The 22,883-nt window shown below is 48.6% G+C and overlaps 1 protein-coding gene across 4 annotated transcripts in view; it reads left to right on the plus strand.

The window, feature by feature from the left end:
- Positions 1-22,883, plus strand: part of SACM1L (SAC1 like phosphatidylinositide phosphatase) — a 1,165,903-nt gene that overhangs the window by 1,127,565 nt on the left and 15,455 nt on the right. The gene's annotated exons all lie outside the window — the stretch shown is intronic.

The following is a 22,883-nucleotide window of genomic DNA, read 5'->3' on the forward strand; positions in this document are numbered from 1 at the left end:
ATGAGAATTTGTGTATCAGCAAAGTTTGTGTAGATGTCAAGAGAGTCAAGGGCGTCGAGTAGTGGCTTAGTGTGTAGGTGTTGTAGAGTCTAGTGGACAAGCATGAGACTTGGGGAACCCCCAAAGGTGCTGGCATGGCGTCTGCAGCTGAGTAACCAATAGATTCTTGGTGTGGTCTCCAAGGCAGGAATTCACCCAGGCAATGGCATCGGAGGTGAATAGGAAGTGGGATCCAAGGTGCTTGCAGAGTGTGTCATGGTCAACCAAATGAAAGGCTGCTGACAGGTCGAGGAGGAGGAGGAGGATATAAAGAGTCCCATTATCCAGAATGCTGTCCAGCTGCATTTTCAGGTCCAACAGAGCCGTTTCTGTGCTGTGCTTTGGTCAGAACCTGGATTGTCTTGTGCTGAGGAGGCAGTGTGTTTCTCGGAAGAGTTGGACTTGGCAACAGGCCATCCGGTCAAGCAGAAAGGGGACCGATGTGATGGGTTGGTAGTTGGTAGGTAAGGAAGGCTCAAGAGACATTTTTTAAGAAGTGGAGTGATCTAAGCAGATTTGATGCTGTTGGGCACAATGCAGGTCTTAAATGAAGCGTTTACAAAGTCTGTGATGATGGGTGAAACCTTGGGCGCACACAATTTTACGATGTGTGCTGGACAGGAATCTCCTTTGCAGTTTGAGGGTTTAAGGGGCCAGGATGGTTTCCAGGACATACTGTTCAGTGACTTGGGAGAATGAAAAAGGTATTGAATCTATAGCTATAGCGAGCTTTGAGGTGGGAGAGGTGATCAGTGTGGAGGCTTTGGAGATAATTGGATTTTTTTGGCATTCATTTTGTTAAGAAGTAAGTCACTTTTGTTGGCGAGGGCACCCTGAATGGTAGTACACCATTCTTAACTGACCTGGCGTGAGTTTAAAGACTGAACGGGTTCTCAAACTCTCATAGATGGAGAACAGTTCTTTGGAATTAGAACTAGCATTAGAAATCCTGGTGTTGTAGGAGTTGGCCTTCTGGGAGAATATTGCTTTCTTGTATGTCTTAGCGGCTGAGGCAAATTTAGAGTGGTTAACTTGGGGGGGGGGGGTGCAGGGGGGTTCTTTAGATAAATGTGCTCAAGGGATCTCTTGATTCTGCGGAGCGAGACGGGTTAATCTGAGAACCAGTGGTTGGAGAGTTTGTGTGGTTGGGGGATTTTGGATTTGAGAGAAGCATGTTGATCCATCGTGGTGCCGAGGCTCCGGTGGTAAGGGTGAGCTAAGACTTCTGGGCGGTTATTGTCTAATGGTATAGAAGTGAGAAGTGTGGATCAAGTGGGCTTGAGTGTATCTTGTGTGAGTTTGCGAGTGTTACGGATGAGGATTGGACTGATTGCATGTGGCTGGGGGGGTTGTGGGATTGGAATGCAGAATGTTAAATTCGAGAGGTTGTCGTCAGACCAGGTTACCAGGGAGATGGTGGAGATTTCAAGGGTGACGTTGTTGGTGTGTATCCAGTCAAGGATACATCCCTCACTGTGAGTAGGCACACTGACTAGATGAGTAAAATTAATCTCCTGTAGGGCTTAGATTAGCAAGAGTGCCTTTTTGTTACTGGGGTCATTGAAACCCAGATTAAAATCACCTAGGATGATACATTCGGTGGAAGAGGAGTGATCGGAAGGGGGATATCGGATTCTGGTCTACCTGATGATGAGCTTGGTGTGCGGTAAAGGAGGTGGAGCTTCTGGGTAGTAGGAGAGATTCATACCCTGCTTGTTGGGGGGAGTCAATACTTCTGAGGAGGAGAGAGGATTTGGCAATGAGTTCCACACCACCTCCTAGGGTACTGATGCGATCAGACCTGTAAATAGAGCAGTTTAGTGGGCTGGCTAAAGATAGTAGCGGTCCTGAGGCATCAGGTTGCCCGGATTCTGTGATGGCTAGTATGTCATGGTCTGTGATAAGGTCATGGATGTCAATGGCATGTGTAAAGACTGGTAGGGGGTGTCTGTACTTCTGCTCTCTATATGGTAGAGGAGAGGCACAGCGGACCCCAGCCAAGATTCTCTATAAGGTAGCAATGGACGAGCAACCAAGGGCTAGCTTCTCAGGAGGTGATACGGGCTGGTTCTTAAGTACAGTGTAGTCCCCGAACCCCCACAAAGGAATGTCCACACACTGTATTACTGAAAACAGTCTTTATATAATTAATATTCAAAAGTATGTACACGATCACAATAACGCACTTTGTACTTGGAAGTCAATAATGATAAATATATGCAGTTCTAAAGTGGTACCACTAATGTTATCCAATCTCATTAAAGTGCATCAACTGTACGGTTAAAATGTCACACAGATTAATAACGAGGAAACCAGCAATAGATATAGGCAGGAACGTAAGATGGTTGAAACAATAGGCAGAATACTGACCCCGACCACGAGGCACAGTTCTGTGTGGAGATCCCCCCACCTGGGCAACCTGTAAATAAAAATATATCGCACAAGCCCAGTCCATATGATCAATAGTCTCACTTCTTCCTATTAAGGTTTCACCCCCACCTGCCCCCCCCCAATGTACCTGGTGGAGTAGAGGTCTCCGACGATGCGTCGACCGATCCTTCTCGAGTGACTCCCTTTCAGGCAGGAGCCACGGATCGTCGAGAGGTGTCGAGGACCTCTGCGTTCGGTATCGGGGAATCGACGGCCCTTTTTGAGTGCCCTCCCTTTAAGGCGGGAGTCACGGGTCGTCGAACGTCCGACGGTGAACAGGTTGAACTATGGCCGTGAAGTGGCAGCTTTGTTCCTAGCGGTGCTCGTCGACGACAGCGCGTTGGCGTCCTGCAAGGAAGAGGCGTGCGGGGCACCTCGGTGACGATAGTTCTGGACCGCAAAGAGATGAAGAACTGTGGCCCAGCAAGGGCGTGGAGTCGCCGGCGTCTCTGTGGTCTTTAGGTGGCGGGAAACCCACCAGTGAATACAGCTCGGCGCGTCGACGGTCGGGCCTTCTCCAGCGGGAGACAAGCGGGTGATGATCAATTGAAGTTCTTAGACAAACGGGAGCACGGCGGCTCCGGTCGGCGACAGCGGTCGTCGACAGTGGCGGACAACAGTCCGAGTGCTTCTCCTTGGAGTTCTGCAGCAGTCTCCGTATCGGGTCGGCAGCCTGTCGTAGGTCTGTCTACCAGGGAGCATTGGCAAAGATCAGCTGTGCACGATGGTCCCTCGTAGCTCGGGAAGAGAGCGCCTTACCAGGTCCTCTCTGGGTCAGTCCTTGGAAACACAGCAGCTTTCAGATTGCGAGGCAGAGCCACAGCACTCCTCGTCCAGCGGGGTTTCAAAGTCAAGCGTCAGTTACTCCAGTTACTCGTCGTAGTGGACTTCTACTATTGAACACGATTCCTAGCAGTGAGAGATCCCCAGATATACTGTTGATCTCCCATTCATTCCGCTGGGTCACACTCAAGCATCCAATCATGACTACGGGCATTCATGCAGGCAGGCAGCCAATCAGGCACACGGGGTATTCAGGCCATTCACTTCTCTCCAGACACTCACAACAGGTTATGTGTATTGGGACAAGTACCGAGCCATTCAACACTCCAAGCCGCATTCATACTGGTTTCGGGCAGGGCTGTCTCAGTCATTGTGTCAACCACCAGATACTAGACATCCACAACACAGAATGCATATTCGTCACACACTCACCCAGGTCCCACCCACAGGAGGTACCCACAACATACATCACCGGGAAGGCTCCAGCTAGTCTGGCCGGGCCTTCACAACAACACCATATATGGCATTTCCACCCAACAGTCAGTCAGGGGGAAGAGACAGAGTCAGGGCTTCCCAGGACTTTGGGAAAACAAGGTAATGGGTAATAGAAAGCAAGAGGCCACAGGGGCCATCTTGTTTTCCATCAGGGATCAACTGATCCCAATGGCAGGGCAAAATGGAGGATACTCTGCGCACCTGTCAAATTCAGCATGGAGCTGCCACCAGCCCATACCCTGCTCTGTGGGCCACCCACAGGTGCCCAAAAACATACCCTAGGGGCACAGGGTTGTACCCCCACCCATGGGTGCCATAAGGGTATCCCACGGGTCCGTTCACCAAACCAAAAGAAAGAGAGCTGCACCGCCAGGAGTCCCACATGAACTCCTGTGCGGAAAACCGACAGAACACATGATAAAAAGCAGTAAAGGACAAGGATACGGAGGCCCTGTCCCTCCGATGCATTTCCAGCATCACAGCATGCCCCCCCCCCCCACCCGAAGGGAGTGTACATTAATCAATGCACACTTAAAAGATACATTTCTGTTGCTGGGGGACGTCAAGGGAGGTGTCTTAGGGGGGCGAGGTGAACGGGGCATAAGGGATGAGTACGGGAGGTGGGTTGGTGCGGGAGGAGAGCCTAGTAATTCTAGCAGAGCCCAGAATGGGATACAGGCACCCAGGTATAGGCATGGACGTTAGGAATGTTCTAGAGCAAAGTCTCTGGAGTCGGTATGCACCAAAACAAGTTCCGGGTAGCAGAGTAAGGGGGTTTGTGGTGTAATTGTGCAGTCATGTAGCGCAAAGCAGCTTGGTCCACCGTTGGGGTCTGGCATGGGACTTCTAAAAGGCCTAGGCATTCCACAGCATGGTGTTTCCACTGAGCAGCTTGTTGTTGGACTTCAAGATGCCAGTCATCTGCACAATTCTCCCAGAAATGACTTTACTGCCAATTGTTTGGACCTGTTTGATGCATTCAGCCCATTTAACTCTAATATCCCTGCGCTGCTGAGATATTACATTTATTTTGCTCGATTAATCAAGAAAGTTAAGGAAGTGACTTTCTTCTTGAATACGGGCAAGTTCAGTGGTTGAGATCACTTTTAAGTTGGATCCTGCAAGAGCTAGTCTTTTCTCTGTAATGGACATCTCCTTCTGAATCTCCGTTTTGAAGAAGGTGGAAAAGGACAGCCAGTGCCAGCTGATCTGCTATTTCTGTCTGCCCACTCCACCCCCAAAATGCAGGTTGTACCCAATCTCTAGCTCTATTTCACACCTAATGCTTTCCTTAACCTACCCAAAGAAATGTAATCCAAGTGGTTGCTTAGTTATGAGCTAAATTGATGTGGATTTTTGTTTGCTTCATATATCCCAATATCACTTATGCTCCTTGTGGGATGTGGGGCAAGAGGCCCATCAACATTTGCGTGATCAGTTCCAAGACCCTTTCAGTGATGATTTTGGACTGCAAGGATGCTTACAAGCATTCCAAAAAATCGGCTGTTAGGGCAGGCCCATGTGTACTAGTGTTATCATCTGGAGACACTCACAGATGCTAACCTTTATTTCAGTGGATGGCATTCTCCCACAGATTGCTTATCTTGATAGATCATCCCCTCAGCATTAGTAGCTTAGAAAAATTCCACAATGGGCGTAGTGTGGGTCGGCATAGTTTCCTCGACCTCTGCAGCCTCACCCCGCGCTCCTCCTCTACTTCAGACGGGAAGTCTGCAATCCTATATAGAGCATCACTACACCACCATACCTCAGTTCCTTTTCTCTGCATGCTCTGCATGCTGTTTTCGGAACTTGGCTCAAAATTGTCAATTCATTCTGCGTCAGTATGTAGGGCCCAAAGCCTTCAGGGTTCAAACGCTGTCCGGACTGCAGCTCCAACATGAACATCACAGACCACCATAACATCTGTCTGTGGTCTCTATTTGTGGAACACAATACAGAGCAATGCAGTTCCTATCATTCAAACACAAAGGTTCTGAGGGAACACTTTGCATAACTGCCACTATGTGGGCCCCCTTTGAAGTCATCAGCCACAAAATCCTTGGCAGTTGATACCAAGGGGCCTGCTCCCGAGAAAGAAGACAGGGAAGTCAAGTAGCTTAAGAAAGCTGAGAAGACAGCGCATTCGAACAGTGAGTCTCCTTACTCTTCCTCCTCATCCTCCCACAAAAAGAAGCGCATGTACAGGCGAGACTCTGACTCATCGGAGAAGGGTACTTTTTACCCCTCCAATGGGGCTACTAGGGAGGAGCCGGAGAAGATCAAGCAGCAAATGCTTCTGCTTTTCGAGAAGGCTGTAACAGGTACAGCTCCAGCCACAACGCCTTTGGCGACACCAACCGTGACCGGGACCTTTGGCTCAAGGGAAAAGGTCAAACCCCACCGACCAAAACAAAGACCACTTTGACGTCAACATGCCCACAGCATAAGCATCGACTGCTCAGGTCGGACTTCCACCGTCACTTTAATTCCGACACAGGTCTGCAGCTGGGTGCTAGAGTTCAGGGTGGATTTCTTCCTCTATGTGAGAACCATACTTCATGATGGTGGGGATCCTATACCATTTGAGATGGAGTCCTTGGGTGCTGTGGGATTCGACCAGGCACCAGACTTTATGACAAACCAAGCGGTTTCCATGGAGCTGGCAGCAGGCTTGCACAGTTCAATGACCAGTACCGCAGAGTGGTTGAAAGGTTTGTTGTTGCTATCGGGCTTGGCACTCGAGCCACACTGTTACAGAAATATGAGCTGACGGACATTCTAGACAAGGGACCTCAATTTGAGAGTGCATTGCTGTAAAGACTTGAGGGGGCAATCTGTACTTCTTCCCTCTATGTGGTTGGGACAAAGGCACAGAGCACCCCAGCCAAGGTTCTCTATTATGGTAGAATGGACAAGCAACCAAGACTTAAGCTGTCAGGAGGTGATGCGGTTAGGTTTTTAAGTACGGTGAGTCCCCAAGCCCTCTTGGGAAGATATCCCTTGCTATGGGTTCCTTAAAGGGTTGGCAGATGAGAGTAAAATCCCTAGATCCCTTCGATTACTTCTGGCGGCGACTGGTGCATAGGTCACTTTTGGTGTCAGGTTTTGGATTTATGTGGTTGCCCAACTTTCGGTTCTTTGGTGCTGCAGCCACAGCAAGGACCTCTGGATGGCTTCTGGCAACCTGGACCTGACCACTGGAGTGGCCTCAGACCCTCACCAAGTCTGGACTCTCGGAACGTGTTTGTTAACTTCTTGTGGCGGAAAACCCTTCGAAGGACCTTCCTCTGCACTCCCTCACTCTGGAGACACTGGCGGGGAAAAAGTGGTCAGTGATGATGGCAAGGATGTCCTTTGAAATGTTCTTAGGCAGTTTGCAACTTTCGCAGCTCTGGGTGACCAGCAGCACTATGCCAGGGTACGCCCATCTCCTGGGAGGTAGACGGCAACGGCTTGCAACGGCTTGCAGTGGTCACGAAACGCACCTCTGGGCCCTGGGTGACAACAATGGACTTCTTCGACTCAAGATGTCTGAGCACTCCTCTTCGGGGCTCACAAAGACCCCTTCTCTGGACGGCAAGCAAACGGGGACTGGCTTCCAGGGAACTTCGAATGAAGAGTAGCAGGTTGCACAATGGTCCCTTGTAGCTCGGGGAGAGGTCTCCCTCACAGGTCTTCTCTGGATCAGTCCTTGGAAGAACACAGCAGCTGTTGGATTACATGAAGAAAATGCAGCATCAGCAGACTTCTCCAGCTGGGCTTCAAGGAACAGCTTCTTCTTGCTTTAGCTTTGACTTCAGCTTCTGAACAAATTGGAGAGTGAGAGGTCCTCTGTTATACACATTGGTTCCCATTCACTCAGGCTGAGCCAGGCTCAGTCAAACAATCACGCAGAAGGGCATTCATGCAGGCTGCCAGACAATCAAGCTCACACGGCATTCAGGCCATTCACTCAACCCAGATACCCATCACAAAGAATGTGGATTGGGGTAAGTACTTTAAGGAAGGCATGGTATCAACAGTAAGACAAACACAGGTGACCACAGTTCCAGGGTGTTTATTGAACTTCAAAAAGGGTTTAAGAAACGCTTATGTAATCCTAAATCAAAAGATGGGAGAAAGCTACGACCATCAGATAATACAAACGCAGTCCTAGTGGTGTCTTGTCAAAACAAAAGGCCTATACTAAGAAACCTATTGCCAATTCTTACCTCTAAATACAAATAGTGTGGGAAACAATGTTATGCAAAAGAAAGAAGTATTCAAGAAATGATTTGCCAGGATATTCAGGCTGTTGGCCTCCCTTCCCCAGGTTTTCAGCATGGGACATGCCAGTACCCTCGAGCTTTGCACAGTCTCTGGCTTCTCTAGCACGAGGAGCAGTTCAAACATTATCAGGGCCTTACGTGCCCAAGTCTCTTTGCCTTTCAAAGTCTCTTCTTTCAGAAGGCCTGATGCGAAAGACAAACAATGTAATTTTCTTCTCAGGATTTCACACATACTCCATTTCTCAGGTGATTCACTATTCATCTCGGATCCCCCTCAGCTGGGCTCAGAGCCCCTTTAACACAATGCTCGTATGATTTTCATCTATCCAATTTCAATGCGCGTAGGTTTTTCATGTATCCAATTTCTCAGATTATTCACGGTTCACCCCTCCTCAGCTGGGCTCAGATCCATTGTAACGCAATCTTCAATCAGTCTCCATCCGCTGGGCTCGGACCAATTTAATTCACTCACAAACTTGTTCTAACCCAAAGCTTTCACTTGATCTCCCTCGTCCGGGCTCGGACCAACTTTTTTCTACTTTGACATCAACTTTCTTGGCAATATCAACATCGAAGATGTTTGGTTGTGCACAGGATTTAGCTTGACCTGCCGCAGGACCACTTCAATGCACAGTTCTTTGCCACTCCTTCACCTTTGTCAACTCTCAGTTGGATACCTTACAGAGACCGTTGAATGAGCACACATGAGGTGCCGGAGCACTCTGTCAAAGGTATTGTATCTTGGTTTCAAAGTTCAATCACTCATCGGTTGTTCAATTTTACTTGTGTTGATTATCACATGCGTTTCATACACTGTTCACTTCCAAGCTCACCATACAATGTTGCAGCTTGCAGTCTTGGCTTCAACACAGACCGGTCTGGTATCGGTCTCCCCAACTCACCGGCTGTGTTGATTTCACTGGTGCTGCTTTGTTGTTGAGCCAAGGACAGTACCTCGGCAGCAGGCGATACTCTAACATCCCGTCCCCTTGCGTCCCGTCCCCTTTTCTCCATACTGTATGGGGCGTCCCTCGCGAGGGACAAGAGACGGAACCTTTTTCACCAGAAAAATCTTCTTCCCCTTTAAATTTAAAGTCACGCAGGCGCGTGGCCCTGGGAGCATGCGCTCCTCTGACTCTGCTCACCGGAGCCACTCCTCAGTCCCCTTTTCCGCGTCGGCGGGACAGGCCGATTTCACCAGCGCTCCTGGGTTTGGCTTCGGTCATGTAATACCACGCGCTCTTTCCCGGAAATTCTTCTATCTTATCTTTTCTTTTTTCTTCTAGATACTTGGTCCTCAGACGCCACGCTCCTCCCCGGCACATGTCGACTTCAACAGGCTTCAGCAGGTGTCCAGCCTGCGAGGGGCTCTTCCCCACAACAGACCCTCACGCCCTTTGCCATTGCTGCCTTGGCCCCGACCATGGCTGGGAAGGTGGCTCCGCGTGCGATTCCTTGACACCTCGGGTTCTGAAAAATAGACTAGCTAGGTGGAGGGAGCTCTTCCAGACGTCGCCACCGAAGGACCTTAAGGACTTTGTCAAACTTCGTTCGTGGCCAAAGACAAGGCCTCTATTCAGCATAGTATCCTGCAAGGGTGACTCCTTTCCGAAGAAGTGCCTGACCGGGAGGGGCCTGTTGGGGCTCTAGTACCAGTGCACGTACTGAGGCCAGTCCAGCTTACATCCGAGGGGTCTCCTGATCCTTCCAGGATCAGTGCTGAGGGACCGCAAGGTTCTTATACCGGGGTTACTCCCGAGGGGCAAGGCCCTAGTACCGGCATGTCCGAGGGGGCGCCTTCACGCAGCACTACAGGCAGTTCTGCCGAGGGCATTACGCCTTCCAGGCCCCGGCTTGAGGTGTGGGATAGGCCTTACGCTCCAACACCAAGCATCTTGGATGGGGCTGGTTCCAGCGAGCCGGGCACCACGACTCTGGCACGTGACACGCAGCTTGACAAAATGGCTGCTCGTCAGATGCCACCTCTAGCAAAGCGGGTCATAGAACGAGTTACAAGGTGGGACTGGTCAACCAGGTACGTGGCCTACAGCTTATCCATCAGCAGCACCGGACAGGTTCCCCCTTTATCCCAGCCAGAGTGTGACCTAACCCCAGCAGCCTGTGGCCACTCCGTCAATATCTCCTGCCACCTCCTCAGCCTCCCAAGACAGGTTCTTTGAAAGGTTTCTGGTGCTTCCACATGTTCTGGTCATGCACCCACCTCAGGGAATACTGGGCAGACATTTGTAAAGTGTTGGATGAAATGGCAGACCAGCCTGTTGAGTGGTCCGCAATGATGTGTCTACTAGGAGCCACAGGGAAGATGAATACCATGTGGCAGAGTTGCTTAATTTGGGTTTACTCTTGGCAAAAAGGGCAATACTCCTGAGGTGGAAGAGCAAACACCCGCCCACTAAGAGTGATTGGGATAAAAACATGATCTGGGCGAATGATAATGAAAAAATGTACATAGAATTGTTGCATGCTTCTACACGTCCTAGGAATATTTGGGGTAGATATAAGCAATACCTGGCCGACGGATCCGAGGAAGAGGAGGACGCATCAGGGTAATGGCACTGTAGGTTGCTTTTTCTTTTATGGAAGACATATCGATAACATGTAAAATGTGTGACTTGGTAATGATTTAATATATGCTGTACCTGTGTGAAATCAAATAAAAATATATTTTTTTTTTAAAAAGAGAGGTTTCTGACGCTGATGCGAACACCCCAGATGGGGTCTATCCTTTGGGATGCTATTGGGGACATGCTCCCTCAGGTCACCCCACCGGTACCCTTAGTCATTCCTCCAATGGCTCCGGTGCCTCAGGCCCCAGCGCTGCCCGTGCTTCCTTTGCCGGCACCTGCTCCAGCCCCCATGCCTCCGGCAGTACAGGCGGTTCCACAGGCTCCAGTTCTCACACCGCAGCCCATGGGGCCCAGTACCCCTCCACCAGTTCTGGATCCTCTGAGCACTCAGGCGGACACAGATGAGGAGGAGGACTCTGACACTCCATCGTCAGCGAGGGCCTTCCACAAACGCCTTGCGGCCCTGGCAGATTATCTGGGCCTTCCTCAGCCCGAGGTTGAGCAGCCTGGGGAAAGGGGTCCTGGCAGAAGTCCACATGCTAAGGCCCCCCTCCAAGACAGAGATCCCGATGCAGAAGGATGTTGTGGCCCTGGCCAAGAAGGGTCGGCTCAAGCCGCACTCGGCCCAAACTGTCAATCGGCGCCTCAACGCCAAGTACAGGCAGCTAGAGGGGGATAAACTTGCTTTCGGCTCATCCGCAGCCGCACTCCTCAGTGATCGCTGCAGTGTCTCTCTATACTAAGCTTCTGTCGTCCTCTGCCACCTCGTCCTCGGCACTGCTAGGCAAGGAGGAGAAGATCTTGGAGGCGTATGGGAAAAAGCTGTACTCCAAAGCCTCCCTACACCTGCGTCAAGCCAACACCGATGCCATGCTAGCAGCTGCTAACCAAAGGCTCTGGCGGGAAATCGCTGACTTCCTCCCGGAACTCACGCCCCAAAGCCAGGCTCGCTTCAAAACAGGACTAGAAGCCAGGCTGGTAGCGTCCGACATCATGGAGTCCTCAGTGGCCCATATCGATACCTCTGGCCGGGCCATCTGCATCGCCACAGACATGAGAAGGATGGCCTGGCACCAGACTACTAAGTTCAACCCGGACGTCCAGGAACACATATTGGACTTTCCATTCGCGGGTAGTGGCCTCTTCCACTCCTCCACTGATGAAGAATTAGATAAAAAGAACAGCTCACAGACAGCTAAGTCTTTATCTATTCTTACGAAGGCCACGCCCAAGGTGTACACCCAGTCCAATCCACGCTCCGACAAGGGGCGGGTGTCTGGAGGTTTCAGGGGCTTCCAGGAACGGAAGTCCAGACAACCTGACCGTTCCCCGAGTCAGCATCGGAGGAACCAATGAAAGGGGGGGTAAGGGGTTTTTCCAATCCCCCTTCCTCCTGTAGCAGCCTGAGAGGGTAAAAAGGCATGACACACCCCTCTGGGTCCACGTGTCTCCGGTGGGGGGCAGACTTGCCTCTCCCGTGCAATTTTGGCACAAACATTTTTCAGACCGCTGGATCCTATCTGTTGTCTCCACGAGGTACCGTCTACCGGTTCCTCCCGCTCCTCCCTTCGTCTACGACAGGGACAGCAACTCTGCTGGTGGAAGTCCGGTTGCTCGTAGAGAGCCACGCAGTTGAAAAAGTCCCATCCTCCCAGAGACGATTGGGCTTCTATTCCAGGATTTTCGCCATACCGAAGAAGAACCAGGCTGGCCTGAGAGTTGCGTTGGACCTTTCCACCCTCAATCTCTCCATACCTCTACAAAAATTCAAGATGGTTACGCCAACTCTCTTGGCTCTGGAGGATAGCTCAGGAGCAACGTGCTCGCCTTGGAAGCAAGACGACATGGAGCAACAAGGGTTCAATCCCCAGGTCCGTGCTTAGAAACCTCTTGGTATTAAGCGCGTTATTAACAACCTATCATATCATATATCATATTGCGGAGACACTGAACAGGGGAGACTGGATGTGCTCCCTGGATCTGAATGACGCATATCTACACATCACGATTTGGCAACCGCATCAGTCCTTTCTGCGCTTCAGGATCATGGGCTGCCGTTTCCAGTGCAAGGTTCTACCTTTCAGCCTCATCTCAGCCCCAAGGTATTCACCAGGCTGATGAATGCAGTGGCAGCTTTCCTCGGCCCAGGCCACCACATCTACCCATACCTGGACTGGCTCGTCTGGGCCTCATCTCCAGAGGCGGTTCTTCACACCTCTTCCGCACTTATGAACACACTCCACGACCTGGGGTTTACTATCAATCTCAAGAAGTCTCAGCTGCAACCCACGAATAAACTGACCTTCCTGCGCTTCATTTGGGACACCGTCTCTGAGAGGGAATTTCCTTCAGAGGACAAGATCACGGATATCAAGAGGGCCACTATGCACTTTCTCAGCAGAGAAGTGACTTCGGCCTGGTGGTACCAACACCTACTGGGTCTCATGGAAGCTTGTTATTGGCAGTCCCCCACACGAGACTCAGGATGAGGAGGAAACAGCTGCACTTTGCGGCATCGTGGAACGGGGTTCTAAGGCGGAGATAATCGCTCCTTCTCTTCACACGGACCTCACTTGGTGGTCCAGGGACTGCAACCTGCGGACGGGCAAACCCTTCCGGCAGCCTAACCCACAGGTCACCATCACTACGGACTCCTCTCTCGAGGGATGGGGGTGCCACCCTGGACAACCACTGCATCCATGGCACCTGGAACCAGCAGGAGTATGAGTACCACATCAATTAGCTGGAACTGAAGGTGATCTGGCTAGCGCTCAGAGCCTTCCTCCCAGTTATCGAGGGCAAGGTCGTCCTCATTCAGGCAGACAACTCAACCAACATGTTCTATGTCAACAAGCAGGGGGGGGGGTACCAGGTACCCCCCACTGTGCAGACTGGCAGTCAGCATGTGGGAATGGGCCTGGAGAACAACATATATCTCATGGCCGTCCACCTTCCGGGGGAATCCAACCTGGAGGCAGACAGGCTCAGCAGGCTAGGAGCGGACAATTACGAGTGGCAGCAAAACGACCTTGTACTACAGGAGATCTTAAGCAGATGGTGACACCCCCAGGTGGACCTCTTTGCCTCCTGGCACAACAGGCAGTGCCAACAGATCGCCTCCTGGCAGGTGCAGGGCCCTGCTCCCTGGGCGATGCATTTCAGATTCAGTGGAACGGCATGACAACACACGCCTTCCTGTCCACGCTGCTGATACACAGGGTGATATGCAAGATCAAGGAGTCTCGCCAACTCTGCGTCATTCTGGTAGCTCCATGGTGGCCAGCCAGGCCATGGTTCTTGGAGCTTCTCAGCCTCTCGGAGAAACCTCCCTTTCACCAGGTCCAGCACATCTTCCAGCACAGCATGGGAGCAGTGTCATTCACCCAGCACCACAGAAACTGCCCTCACAGCGTGGTTCCTGAGCAGGTCACGCTATGACACCTCAACCTGTCCCAGGCTAATCTAGAAATCCTACAGGGCACTAGAAGCAAAGCTACCAGGGCCCAGCATAAGAGCAAGTGGACCAGGTTCTGCAACTGGGCAGACGCTAAAGATATCAACCCCCTTGCATGTATGTTGGACAAAATGCTCTCCTTCTCGACGCACCTCGCCCACTCGGGTGTGCAGGTAGACACTTGCCGCACTTACTTGGCAGCCATTGGGACCTACAGAAAATCGGAGGAAGAGGTCTTCTCTTCCAACCCCATTGTCAAGAAGCATCTGACGGGTCTTGCAAGACTCTACTTGCCCAACAAGAAGCCACACCCTGTGTGGGACCTTAATATAGTGTTGGGTGCCCTGGTGCACAAGCCATTTGAGCCAATGACGTCCGCGGACATCAGGCTGGTCACCATTAAGACAGCCTTGCTAGTCTGCCTCACCTCGGCTTACAGGATAAGCAAAATCCAGGCACTGGTCGCCTCAGAGCCCCACACTACGTTTCACGGGGCTAAAGTAGTCCTTCGGACACACCCAGCATTCCTACCTAAGACTTGGACAGGACAAAGAGCTTCCACAAGTCGGACGCACTTTTCGTCGCCTTCGGTGGATCTAGACCGGGATATCAGGCCTCCATAGCCTGTCGGATGGTCTCGGCCATCAAAGAAGCTTACGAGGGACAGCATAAGCCACTTCCGGCCAACATGCACGCCCACTTGGTCAGAGCCAAGGCAACGGCCATCGCATTCCAGCGGCATGTTCTCTGGCAAGTCATAAGCAGGGCATCCAAATGGGCCACCCCTTCGGCTTTCTGCAAGCACTACTGTTTGGATGCCGGCTCTAGATCAGACGCGGCTTTCAGAAAGGCGGTTCTTAGAAACCTGTTTGCTTAAGGAGGGTCTCCTCTCCACCCTGGGGCTCCACTCAGTGGTAATGGCCCATGCAGAATGGAGGAATGGGAACGGGACATGAGAGTAATTATAAGTTACTCACCATAGTGACTAACATACTCCTAGTCCTTGGTCCCCTTTCCTCCATACGTACCAACATCCTCCCCCCCCCTAATAAAACGGGTGTCATTAGGCAATGTTAATCTATTGTCGACGCGTCTATGGGGACTGAGGTGTGGTACCAGATGTGGGAGTCACGGCAGCGCATGCTTCCAGGGCCATACCCCTGCGTGCCTCTTAATTTAAAGGGGAAGAAGGTTTTTCTGGTGCTAAAGATTCCGTCTCCCGTCATGGCCGCCCATGCAGTATGGAGGAAAGGGGACTAACGTAAGTCACTATGGAGAATAACTTATCATTTCTGCCCGCCTTGACTGTTGACGCAGGAGGGCCTCCGACACACAATACAGGATTCTTCAGCTTGTTTTCCTGGTCTTACGCTTCTATTCTCAGGGCTTTGTGAAAGTAATGGTTCCCCGCCAAAAAGGTCAAGGGCTCTTCCCTCCTTGCGATCCACTTCTGTTTCGCCGTCTTTCTTCTCGTGTTAAACTACCATCTTGGAACTGCTGTTTCTTTGTGTACTTTTCCTCGCTCAGTGTGCTCTCATGCTCCGCCTTTTATCCATGTGGGGAAGTGTAATGGAAGTCAGCTGTGTGTGATGGGATTTATGGTCTTTTCAATGAAAACATTTCATCGAAAAGGAAATGCATGGAAATGCTATCTTTTACATGTAAAAGTACATGTCCATCGAAGATAGGAATGGACAAGTTTCAATGGATATGTACTTTTAAATGTAAAAGATAGCATTTCCCTGCATTTATTTTACACGTTAAAACGTTACATGGAGCTGTCCAGTGCTGAAAACCTCAAAGTATTTCGGCACTGGCCAGCTTCGTGTAATTTTTTGTGTTTGTTTAATGGGAGGGGGGTCCCCCCAAACCCTAAGGGCACCCCCAAACCCTAACCTTAACCCTATTTCTAACCTTTGCCCTAACCTTAACCCTAAGCCTAAAATCCATCGAATTTTATTCAATGAAAATGCATTTCAATGGAAAGTATTTACAGTGAATAAAATTCGATGGAAATGAATTTGATGAATTCATTTACGATGGAAAGTCCAGATACCGTGCGATGGTCAGTCATTGCCTGGCCTTGCTTGACAATTGTATTGGGACAAGTCAGGTATATGGCTCGGTGTTAGTCCATTTTCTCTCACAGCGAGCTGTCTGTGAGAACATGTTTGTGTTGTGAAATGGGGGTGGGGTGTTGACTTCCTAAGTGTCCTACCTGGTAGGATGGGGTAAAGGTGCTACAGGGAAGGGGATACTGCGTCTCCCTATCCGGCCACCCACTCCCCGAAGACCCCTCACCCAGGTGATTCTCCCGCACTGGTCCACCCCCAGGAACTGGATCCAAAAGCGATGGCGATGTCCTGGCCAACTAGATGACAGATCGCTGTGGATTAACGGGTGAGACACCTTCAGGTTTCTCGAAGTACCCAGCCTGTCAGCACACTACACTGCATTCATGTCAGTTTCAGTCAGGGCTGTCTCAGTAATTCAGTAATTGTGTCACACACATAAACCAGGCACCCATAACACAGAATGTGAGTTCCCTTCAGACACCATTCACACAGGTTGCACTGCTAGGGTGTACCCACAAAACACAGCACCTGGGAAGGCTCCAGTCAGTCTGACATGAGGCAGCTGTAAGGAAAAGCTTGGTATCATCACTGAAGACTGACACAAATGAGACGCAGTTCATTGGTGTTATTACATTTTAAAGGGTTGGTTAAATGCTAAATCTAAGGATTGGAGCAAACTACAACTATCAAATAATAATGCAGTTCTTTGAGTCTGTCAAAATCAAATGGCCTATGCTAATAAACATACACTTTGGCTTCCGCGGCACAAGGACACAGTTCAGTTGTGCAGCTGGTCTCACACCACTCTGGCAGTCTTTAAGAAACAAAAAAAGGATTCTCAAAAATAAACGTCTCGTCAAAACACAGGCTTCCTCCGTCTTAAAACAGAAGTTCACTTTACTTGTCAAACACACTTATTACCTTATTTCCCATTGACTGTTGGTACTTGTAGTTTTCCGTTTGTTACTCGTACAGTTCAATATCTCGGTGTCAGGACCTTCTGTACCCAAGTCTCTTTGCCATTCAAATTCTCTTACTGCAGAGGGTCTGATGTAGCAAACAAAACACAAAGGTTCCTTTCCTTTGACAAGATTCTCCCATTCATAAGTTCAAGATTGGTCTCCCACGTCCGGACTCGGCCAATGGACCTCCCTCCTTTTCCTCCTCCCTCCCTCCCCTCCTCGTCCGGGCTCAGATCCCTTTTCACACAATGTCCCTGACTGTCGACCCAGTCACCTTGCCCCCTTCTAGGCAGAGGTTAAGTAAAGCTCCATTTCTTATCTCCCATTCCACTCATAGCCTGCTGAGACCACAGTTATTACACCTAAGGCCACTGCTTTTTCTCTGATGGGAGCCCATGGGTCAGGGGTTTGTGCAGTTAAGGATTCCAATCGACCATCACACACACACTTAACCAGGACACTTGGCCTTAGCCTGGGCTGTGCTCAATAGGAATGCCTTTTCTTTAATTTCAACAAATTCAAATTGAACCGGTATCCGACCCGTCTCACACCCCCTTTTACAAATACCCCGGGTCACAATGGACCATGAACCAGGCCGGTTGGTGAAAATACAATATTTATTTAAAAAATCACAAAAATCATACAATCTTTTAATATTGGGTAGCAATCACCAATGGGATGATAACAATGGAAATGGAAGCAATGCACTTGGTTAACCTTCTAGTAGAACATATCCAAAGCACAAGTGAATAGGAGCACTTTTTGAATTAGGATAGATGGCACCCAAGGTAAGATTTCTCCCTGCAATATTCCCTCAACCACTGAGTGGATAGAAAGAAGCAGCAGGTAGTCAGGGATAAGAGTCAGCACCACAGAATCCAATTCCGACCTTCCCTCACAAAAAATAAGAGGCAAAAACCTAAAGGCCTAAAATCACACTCAGATTTTTACAAATAATTAATTATATGTGTGTTTAAATAAGGATATTCATATGTTTTATCACAGTATTAGGGATGTTATATCACTTATCAACCATAAGGTAAGGTATCACAAAAGCATACAGTTCACAAAGCACATTGAAATTGAAAACCCAGTTCAGCCGAATTCACACATGGAAAAGTTGCATTTTCTCTAGTTTGCAGTTTTAAATGTAAAAACGTTTTTATTTTTTTAAAACTGTGAAAAACACTGAATCGGAATGCGGTTTTGGGGCAGCGTAAGAAATGAACCGCACAGGGACAATACAGAGGTGAAAGGAGGGATATAGCTGGTGAATTGAGCGAGATTTGGAAGGTAGAATGGGATTTGTTTTTATGAAAAGAGCAGTTCAAAAAGAGAAAATCTGTTTTAAAAATAAAAGGTACATTTTACTTCAACTAAATTATTTAGACTATATTGTTAAAGAAAGCCACGGTATGTTCAAAGATTGATTTGCGACGTCAACCTTTTCCCGCCGGAAAAATAGTACTAATGAGTTACAAGATAAGGTGAAAGAAAGAATTGCGATAACACTAGAAACAGAAACGGTGCATAGAGAATTAGAACAGTCTATACAAGTTATCAGGGTATGGATAGAGTTGCTTAGAGAGTGGAACAAAGACAAAAGTCAAGATGGTGTAGGCTTTGTGTTATGGGATGTGGGATACTCACAGTCCGCTCTTAAATTTGGGATTAGGAACAGTCATCCGGGTTCTGGACTCCAGGGCTTGGGTCACCAGGTAGCAGTGGCCTCTTCTAGCAGAACAGCAGGCCTGTCTGGTCACCGGATAATCAGGACAGCTGGATGGCAGGATTGCAGCGGGCATGCAGTTAGTGGGCAAAAAGCCAGGCTGGTCTCGGGATGCTTCCCAAAAGAATAACACAGCTTTTCCCTTTGGTTATTGGGATTTTTAGTGGGATTTCTGGATTGAGGCCTTGCTGGGACTGTCAGCAATGCTTTGGCTTTGAATTGGGATCTGGAATCTGGCAAGATGAATGTAGAAGATCAGGAACGCAGGCGCAGGAAATTCAGGAAGGAGTGTGTGTCCATAGTTCTGTTAGCCACTCTTTCTATAGAGCATGGTGACATCATAGAATTATATGGTAGGCAGGCTTAGCTAAGCACACCTCTAAACAACTGGAGGATTGGTCAGGGGTGATAGTTACTGCCTTCCTATCAGCTGGTTGGGTTTCAAGAGCATGATGTCAGATTTATGATATTAGTTTTACAATGTCCAGAACCTCCACAGTTACTTTAGCTAAAATCCAGTTTTGCCATAAATGGCACATGTGTACAGTTGAAGCATCTTAAAAATTTACATAAGCAGGTTACATATTTTATGCAGAATATGTCAGTCCAGCTCTCCAGTTTGTGAGACATTGTTTCGCCCTTCTAATAATGCCATTTTTAGTGTGAAATATTCGGCCTAAAATTATATAACTTTATACATGTGTATGGATTATCATTATGCATATCAGTATTGATTTTTACATTGGCATCATGTACACTTTCCTTGGAATCCCCAATTCTCTGCCATTTCTGTTCCCAAGGTGGCAGTGGAGGCTACGTCTTAAATTAAAACCCACAAAATTACATTAAAACTTAACTTTTTACATTCCATCAAATTTCAGTTGCAAAAATAACCGTCTTTAAAAGTTTCTTAATAAAATAGTCTTTTGAAACAAATGGGCATCAAATTTCAGTTGCAAAAATAACCGTCTTTAAAAGTTTCTTAATAAAATAGTCTTTTGAAACAAATGGGCATCCATCTTTTTCTCTTCAACTACCACCAACTGTCAATTCAGCCCAGTGTGGGGAGTGCGTTTCCCAGTTTGATTGAATGTTTATAGCCCCCTCCACTTCACAGGTTGGTGTCTCAGAAATTCCATTGTAAGGCCTCAGCCCAGACAAGTCTGCCAAGGTAGCAATTAATATTTGTGTGTTCTAGCATCTACTGTGAGGGGCCTTCTGTTGCTAGCAACCCCCGAGCAAAAACCTGTTTGGGGCTGATTTCCCCCAGGTAGCCAATGCAATTTAATTCCTTATTTTCTTTATTTCTGTTATAAATCAGAATAAAGCCTGTTGAATAAGATCTCCCATCTATGTTTCACAGCACAAAACCCCTTCACTTTGCTAGTTAAGGGCAGTGCCTTATCCGACATACACTTTTAAACCAGTATGTTTCTTCATTTGCGAAAGTACATTTAAACATGCAGTGACTGCTGACCTTTTCCTTGCAAATTTGGTTTTTCCCTTCCCTCCGAATTCCCACATTGTTTTGTAACCAGAGTTAGTTTCTTGTATGCAGCAATTTGTTTAAACACAGATGCACTGAAATTGACATTGGCCCAGAGGCAGGGCCTCTTTAACGCATTGATCCTTGCCATTTTGTAACCCAAAGCAAAGCTTATTTTGATTTCTTCAGACCTGAACAACAGCCTGTCATTCAGGGATACTATTCTTGTCTGCTGCAGCACAATGTGAATGCGTATGAGCATGGAAAGGTCTCATTAATAAAAATAGTGTGATGAGGAACAGAGGAAAAAGAGCATCAGGGCTGCATCATTTTTAAATGTAAATATTTCCCTTTTTCAATGGGAACTTTGGCCTTGCAGCAAAGCAGCGCTACTTTTTCACTCCCCTTCTTTTGTACATGTAAGAACACACTGACAGCCTTTCTCAGTGTGCCCCCTTGTTCCATCCTGCCCAATATGTGCTTGGCAAGATGGTGCAGCCATCTTTTTATAGTTGCAAAGCGCAGTTTTGCCGTGAGGCAGTGGTGCTCAAAGGAGCCAGCGCAGCCATCTTGCTGTTTCTGCTGAAGTGCAGCTTTGTTATGGATGGGAGCACTGCTGAGTGGGTCCATATATCCCACACAGTGAGCCCGCGTACGGTGCCCGATGGCACCTTCTTTACTAACCCAAGGGCCCCGATCTCATTGAAGAAGGGACTGTATGTCTGAGGTCCTAGCTCTGAGCTTACACAGAAGGCAAAGGCGCTATTCTGACAGGATGGCTCAGCTACTGGTCAATAGCCCCACCATCACCCGCGATCAGGATACAAGTGACCAATCCTATATATCTGTGAGCCCGATTATTAAGGTGGTCATGTGCTCTGGAAATGGCTGATTCAATTCTGGGGAGACATTTAGTTCCCCACCGTCTAACTGCCACCCCAGACGTAGAGGAGCCTGAGATCCATTAACGTTCTTAGATCAATCGCATGTCTACAGACTTCGACAACTTGGAGGGGCACTCCCAGGAACAGATTACTCCGGATCAATGAATTGTTGTAAAGGACAATATCATCAATCAATCAATTAAACCTGTGCCAAAATGTGGATGACTTTAATAATTGGATGGATTCCCTTGAGAACTGTGTGGGGAATTATTATATTGTGAAGATGGATGGGTCTTGTCAAACGGACCCCTAAATCTCCCCACCGATGCAGCAGAATGCAGCCACTTTGGATAGGTCTGCTAGGCCTGCCCCGCTTTTGAGGGTAGGAGATGGGGCCCCCGTACCTCAGTTGTCTTCTCTCGGTCTCCAGGACTGCTATCGACCCTTCAACAGGTCCCACTTTCTCTCCCTCCACACCCCCGTGCCCCCAGGAGTAGGTGAACTCTATACACCCTTCCCTATGGGAGGACCTTGTTAAGCTGGGCCATAAGTTAATAAAAACTACATATCAAAGAATTTCTAGTATAAAGAAGTCCACAATGCCACGGTAAAGGGATACATCAACCCAAAATGTTGTCATGGACAAAAGGAATTTCATTATCACTAATATTGAAAAGCCATCGGGGAATGAACCCAAAGATGCCCAAGGAACAATGTCCTGGCATGGCTACGCCAAAGAACTGGGCCAGGGGTGGTCAGACCCATTGACCTAAAAGTAATTCATAGATTGGAAATAAATGAATGGTGTAACCAGGAAAATAAGTATTGTATCCTGATTGGATGTGGATCCAGTAATTTACCAAGTTATCTTAGTTCCTGTAATTATCTGCCTAGAGGATCAACAAATTTGAATCTTATAGTAGATTAGACTGTATTCTGTTGAGAAAGTTATATTTTAAGAATCTTGACATGTTTCATTATTGTGCTGAAAGTGTTCAGTCCCTTTTTTGTATTTATGTTGTAAGTTTGTTGCTATGGTGCTATGATGCCTGTGGGCTTTCAGCACCTTATAAATAAATTAAAATAAATAAATGTTCACAATTTTGTCTACCTCAGGCGATGTGGCATCTTTTTATTCCCATACTTAGATGACTGGATGATGCATGGTTGGTGCACAGAGCAGGGTTCTACATTTTGCAATGTTGCCCCCGTACCAGTGTTGCCCCCGTCCCCAGACACTTGCTCTGTACTACACAGCTTGGGCTTCTCCCTGAACTTACAGATGTCCCATGTTACAGCAATGCAGAGGCTTCAGTTCATCGGAACAGTCATGGACTCCTGGGCGGGGAATATTTTTGCTCCCTGAGCTGTGTCACCAGCATCTGACAAATGGTCACACAATCTCAGAACCGGCGCAGTCTGCCAGAAGCAGCCTTCCTCCACCTGCAGTCCCTTCAGAGGCTCATCGGGAGCCAGTGGTCGCAATATTTAGGCGACATGGCGGTCATCCTCCAGATACCGAGGGTGGTAGCCAACAACCCTCTTGGTGGGACAAAAGGGAGAACATGATGGTGGGGCACCCTTTTTTTCCAACTTGGTTTTTATTGGCATTTTCGTAGATTAAAAAACACCACCACATGTAACGGATACCCCAACTCACCCCCTTTCGCCCCGCCTCCCCAACCCA

Source organism: Ambystoma mexicanum, chromosome 5p, assembly GCF_040938575.1.
Source record: "Ambystoma mexicanum isolate Mex_15411 chromosome 5p, UKY_AmexF1_1, whole genome shotgun sequence".
In the NCBI taxonomy this organism is placed as follows: Eukaryota; Metazoa; Chordata; class Amphibia; order Caudata; family Ambystomatidae; genus Ambystoma; species Ambystoma mexicanum.